We start from the raw sequence: 6,474 nt of genomic DNA on the forward strand, positions 1-6,474 counted from the left end.
GAAGCAGCTATATTCAGGGGGTAACTGTATCTATTTGCATAAATGAGCCACTAAACACATCCAAGCAAGTGACCCACGATCGTCCTGTAGGGTGTGTGGAGGCCAGTTCATGGGGTTCTCAGTATGTATTTACCAGGATATGTATCAAATGGACTTTTTTTCAATGAAACCCGGAGTATTTACCACTAGAGGATTTATCTTCCTTCCCTCACTCATTCAGAAAAAAAATCTCCTTCCGTAAGCCTGCATGGGCTGGAAAATTCAAATAACAGTCATCTGCAGGAGCAAAGGAGAAGGGCAATGTTGAGGATGAGGAGGTAAAAGAAGGGAATGATTCGGAATTATGCAAATTGCACATGACCACAACTTAACGTTTATTAAAGGCACTGCAATGAGTTAACCTTTAATTTCAGGAAATGAATGTCTTTTATAATTATCCTCCTCCCAGGTAGCATGTAATTATCTATAAAAATCAGTGCATAGCAGGGGCCTTATCGATGCCCTGATTTCACCTCCTGCTCTTGCAGGATGGTGAATATGCGGGAGGGAAAGTGGAGGGTCCCCATGGCCAACAGACTTGATAAACTCAGATGCTAGCAAAACGGCCTATCATGCCATCAGTGAGCTGGCCAAATATAACCTTGAATTTAAAATATACAACAGGGAAGATTTACAAAAATTATGTTATCAAAAATGATTATTACATTTTCAAATGCATTCTTTTAAAATTCCTTCAAAACTTCATTTCAGCACCATATCTGGAGAAAGAAGGCCTGGATGCTTGGCTGGAGGAAGGACCCTCATGCTTTGCCTCTTCTCTCACAGCAGCTCCCCCAGGCCTTACTCTGGCCTCATTTTTCTGATGTGGACACAGCTTCCATTGGATTATCTGGCTTCCCATTTCCCCACTTGCTTTGAGTCTGAAGATCACTTTTAAAGACCCAAATAGATACACGGGTTTTAAATTGAGTAGAGTTATAACAAGTTGCTAGAATTTCTTCATGCATTTAACAGACAAGTACTTTTTAAAAAATCTTATATACTTTTTGAAATGGCTAATACATATAGGGCCACCCTATAACAGAAGAGTAGAAGCAAGACTGGAGGAGGATGAGGGGGAAAGATAGATATTGCAGGAATTTACACAACTTGGCAGTGGGGAGGGAGAGGGAGCAGAAGGGGTGCAGCGTGGCATTGGGGAGAATGGAGGGAGAGATGGCAGGTCAGAGATGTTAGTGTGGCATCACACCAAGCTGGGTTTCATCTCTGTGCCCCCATTTGCTAGCTACATGGCCTAAGGCAAGACATTGAATGACTTAGCCTCAGTTTTTTCATCTGTAAACTAGGGACAAAAGTAATCTACTGCATAAAGTTGTAGTGAGGATTAAATGACATAATTTCTACATAAAGCCAAACACATGCTAGGCACTGAACAGATGGTATCTCTTATTATCATTGTGGTAGGTAGCCTCCAAGAAGGTCTATTATGATCCTTGTCTCTTGGTATTCAGCGCCTTGGCATGGTCCCTTCCCAAAATGAATCAGTGCTGACTGATGTGATCAACAGAAGACTGCAGAATTGATAATTTATGAGGCTCTGAGCCTTCTCAAGTGAGATCACAAAAAGGAATAGCAGTTTCTGCCTTGGCGTCTTGAATCAATTGCTCTGGAGGAAACAAACCATCTTGTCTTGAGGACATTCAAGCAGCTGCATAGAAGGGCCTGCATGGAGAGGTGCAAACTTGCCATCCCTTTGAGCTAGCCATCTAGGATGCAGATCCTCCAGGCTCACTCAGTCAATCCTTCAGTTGACTGTAGCCTCAGCTGACATCTGACTGCAACTTTATAAGAACCAATCAGCCAGGTCACTTGCAGATTTTGGACCTAAACAAATGGTGAGACATAACAAATGATCATTGTTGTTTTATGCCACTAAGTTTTGGGGTTATTTGTTATGCAGCAATAGATAACTAATACGGGATGATAATATTCATTATCTAATGCTACATAATCAGATTTGAAAACCTAGTGGCTCAAAAATAACAAAAATCATTGATTATTTATTGTGGTTTCTGTGGGTCAAAAATTTAGATAAAGCACAACAGGGACAGATTAACTTTGCTGTGATGCTCAGGGTATCAGCTAAGATGGGTTGAAAGCTATGGGCTTGTATTAGTCTGTTCTTGCACCACTATAAAGAACTACTTGCGACTGGGTAATGTATGAAGAAAAGAGGCCCAATTGACTCACAGTTCTGCAGGCCATACAGGAAGCATGGCTGGGGAGGCCTCAGGAAACTTACAATCGTAATGGACAGTGAAGGGGGAGCAAGCATATATTCACATGGGGACAGGAGAGAGAGCTTGCAAAGCAGGAAGTGCCACACACTTTTAAACCATCAGGTCTCGCAGGATCTCACTCACTATCATGAGAACAGCAAGGGGGAAACCTACCCCCATGATCCAATTACCTCCCACCTGGTCCTTCCCACAACACTGGGGACTGCAATTCACCATGAGATTTAGGTGGAGACACATAGCCAAACCATATCAGGGCTGGAGTCATCTGAGGGCTCATTCGCTCATACGTCTGGCAATTTATATTGGTCGTCAGTTGAAAGCCTAGCTGGGGCTGCTGGCTGGTATACCCATTGTTATGGACTGAATGGTATCTCCCTGCTCTCGAATTCATATGTGGAAGCCCAAACCTTCAATACCTCAGAACGTGACTGTACTTGGAGATATGGCCTTTGAGAGGTAATTGAGTTAACATGAGGTGAATAGGCTCATTTTAGGGTTAGGCCATAATCCCATCTGACTGGTATCCTCATAAGAAGAGGAGACTGGGACACACAAGAGACACAAGGTTGGGCATCCACAGGGAAAAGGCATGTGGGGCCCAGTAAGAAGGCAGCCATCCTCAATCCATGGAGAGAGGCTTCAGAAGAAACCAACCCTGCTGACACCTCAATCCTGGACTTCCAAGCTCCAGAATTGTGAGAAGTAAATCTCTGTTTTTTAAGCTTCCCAGTGTGTGAAATTTTGGTATGGCAGTTCTAGTACATTAATACACTCACGCACGTCCTTTCCATGTAACCTGAGCTTCCTCACAACATGGTGAATCTGTTCCCAGGGAAACCAGAGAGACAGCAAAAGAGAGAGGGGCGGGGGAGAGAGAGAGAGAGAAGCTGTACCACTTTTATGACCCAGTTTCAGAAGTCACACAGCATCACTTCTGACATTTTCTGTTCATTAGAAGTGCATCACTAAGTTATGACTATATTTGAGGGAAAGGGAACTAGACTCCCCCTTTCAAAGGAAAAACAGTCAAATAATTTGTAGACATATTGAAAAACCATCCCAGTCTTTACCATCACCACCATGTTCATCATGCAGATTTTAAGATGCTGGCAGGCCAGGCAGGTGGAGGTGTGTATGCCCCAAGCAACTTGGATTGGGAATGCAGAGCTGGAACTCAGGGCTAGAGATGTGGGCTTGGAAGGCACCCACACAGAGAAACAGGAAGGGAACGTGACCCTAGAGAAAGAGAGAGGGCTTGGCCTTGAGGAATGCCAACTCAGCTTGGTGCACATGAATATGGATTTAAAATGCTGAGAAAGACCTCAAAAAGCCAGCTACCTAACTCAACTTGGATATTTAATAAAAAGAAATGTACTAGTTTTTTCCAGTCTACTAAAGCTTCCTACCAGCAATGCTCCACAGCCAGAATAGTTTTCAAAAAATGATGGACTCAAAGATGATCAGTGTGTGCAAACTGGGTCCTAGGTGACCTGCAGGCCATCCTGTTAGATCCTATCCAGGAGATTCGGCTTTGGCCAGAACCCAATCCCTGTCCACCTCCAGCAAGGGGCTGGTGTCTTGGGCTGTTAGGTGCCTCTTTCCATCAGTGACTATGACTGGCTATCTTGTAGAGACTCATAAACTCAACATAGGAGCTTTTTAAAACGTTGAAGTTTTTAAAACAACTTACATTTAAGATAACAAAACAATATATGTTCATTTCAGAAATAAATTCATACAGGTAACTAGCAAGATGACAATAAAAATACCCATAATCTTACCACGCTGGGTCATGGCTCATTGAAATTTTGTTGATATCCTTCTGTGCTCTGTGCTCTTCCTGTGCACAAATATGTTCTTTTTAAAAATGGGATCATATGGAATGTTTGATACTTTTTTCATTAAATATGATATAATGTGAAATGTCTTCCACTGCATTAAGTAAATATTATTTTGCAGCATCCTTTTAATGATTTCTGAGATGATCTGTGATTTTACTTCATCCTGTATGACTGAGAAATTAAGCAATTTCCAAATTTGTTTGGTTTCTTTTTTCCTACTTTTTATCTTGAAATAATTATAGATTTGTGAAAATCTATAATAAGATAGCACAGAGAGGAATCTCTTCATCCAGTTTCCCCCAATGGTTACGTTGTACATAATTATAATACAATATAAAAATCAGGAATTTAACCCTGGTAGAAAGTTTGTGTGTAGTTTTAGTCATTTTATCACATGTGTAGATTTGTGAAACCACTACCACAATCAAGACAAATAACTATTTCATCAGTACAAAGATTTCCCTCCTGCTACCCTTATATATTCACACCTACACCCTGTCTTCAACCTCTGACAACCACTAATATTTTCTCCATCTCTATAGTTTTGACATTTCAAGAATGTTATACAAATGGGAACCATACAGTATGTAACCTTTTGAGACTGACTTTTTTTCACCCAGCATAATGCCCAAGTTGTGGCATGTGTCAATTATTCCTTTTTATTGTTGAATGATATTCTTTATATAGATGTAATAACAGTTTATTTAACCATTCACCTATTGAGGGGCATTTTGTTTCTTGACAGTTTTTGACAATTACAAATAAAGAAAGTAGGAACAATTGTGTACAAGTTTGTGTGTTAACATAAGTTTCCATTTCTCTGTGATAAATGCCCAAGAGTGTGACTGATGAGTCATATGGGAGGTATATGTTTAGTTTTTTAAAAGAAACTACCAAGCTATTCCCACCAGTCAGTAATATATGAGAGATCCAGTTCTTTGCATACTCACAGCATTTGGTATTTTATTTTTTAAGCTGTCTTTTGTTGTTGTTGTTGTTTGTTTGTTTTTGAGATGGAATCTTGCTCTGTCGCCCAGGCTGGAGTGCAATAGCGTGATCTCGGCTCACTGCAACCTCCACCTCCTGGGTTTAAGTGATTCTCCTCTGCCTCAGCCTCCTGAATAGCTGGGTTTATAGACACGTGCAACCATGTCCAGCTATTTTTTGCATTTTCAGTAGAGACGAGGTTTCACTATGTTGGCCAGGCTGGTCTCGAACTCCTGACCTCGTGATCCGCCCGCTACGGCCTCCCAAAGTGCTGGGATTACAGGCATGAGCCACCACGTTATGTCTTTTTAAGTTGTTTTAATAGATGTATGGTGATACCTCAGCATAGTCTTAATTTGCATTTCCTTAATGGCTAGTGATGTTGAACATTTGTCCATATTTGCCATCTGTATATCTACTTTGGTAAAATATATATTAATGCCTTCTGTATTTTTTAAAATTTATGACCCAGGATACAGTTTATCTTAATATATATACCTTGGTTCCTTGAAAAGAATGTGTATTCTGTTGGTGGGTGAAGTATTATGTAAATGTCAATTAGATCAGGTTGGTTTTAGTGTTGAGCTTTTCTATATCCTTGCTGACTTTCTGTCTAGTGTTCTATCAGTTGTTGAGAGAGGGATGTTGAAGTCTCCAATTACAATTGCAGAGTTGTCTATTTCTAATTATAGTTCTATCATTTGATTTATTTATGTTGAGGCTATGTTGTTAGGTGCATCCACATTTAGAATTATGTCTTCTTGGTGAATTGACCCTTTTATCATTATATAATTATCCCTTTTTTATTCCTGGCAATTTTCCTTGCTCTCGATTTTACTCACTGTGAAAGTAGTATCACCACTTCAGCCATTCAGTTTATTATCATCTAAACAACCCTATTCAGCCTTTGCAGTCATCCACAATTATTAGAAATTCTTGGTTAGAGGCTTTTGACTACATGTTTTTAAAGGCTTTTGGCTGAATTGACAAATTGCCCTGCATAAATTTACCAACTTAATACCTAAACATTTGGGATAATTTAAAATCATTATAAACTAAAGGTATGGCTTTCCCAATTTGATAGGCAGAAATCTTATAACTCTATGGAGGTGGAGTTGGTGGTGATAGGTGCATCTCTAGATGACTTAAATTCAAAAAAAGTCAAGAGATCTAAGAAAGAAGTCAATAGATCTAAAATTCATAAATTGAGAAATAGGGGCATATGTATATTCTTAGAATCCGCGGGAATGCCAGATGCCACAGCCATAAGTAGCTGCCCTTGAGGACTGGACAGCCAGGACTGGACAGTGGTGACAGCTGGTTAATGAAATGGTGCCGCAGAGGAC

The sequence above is a fragment of the Piliocolobus tephrosceles genome, chromosome 2 (genome assembly GCF_002776525.5).
Source record: "Piliocolobus tephrosceles isolate RC106 chromosome 2, ASM277652v3, whole genome shotgun sequence".
NCBI classification, from domain to species: domain Eukaryota; kingdom Metazoa; phylum Chordata; class Mammalia; order Primates; family Cercopithecidae; genus Piliocolobus; species Piliocolobus tephrosceles.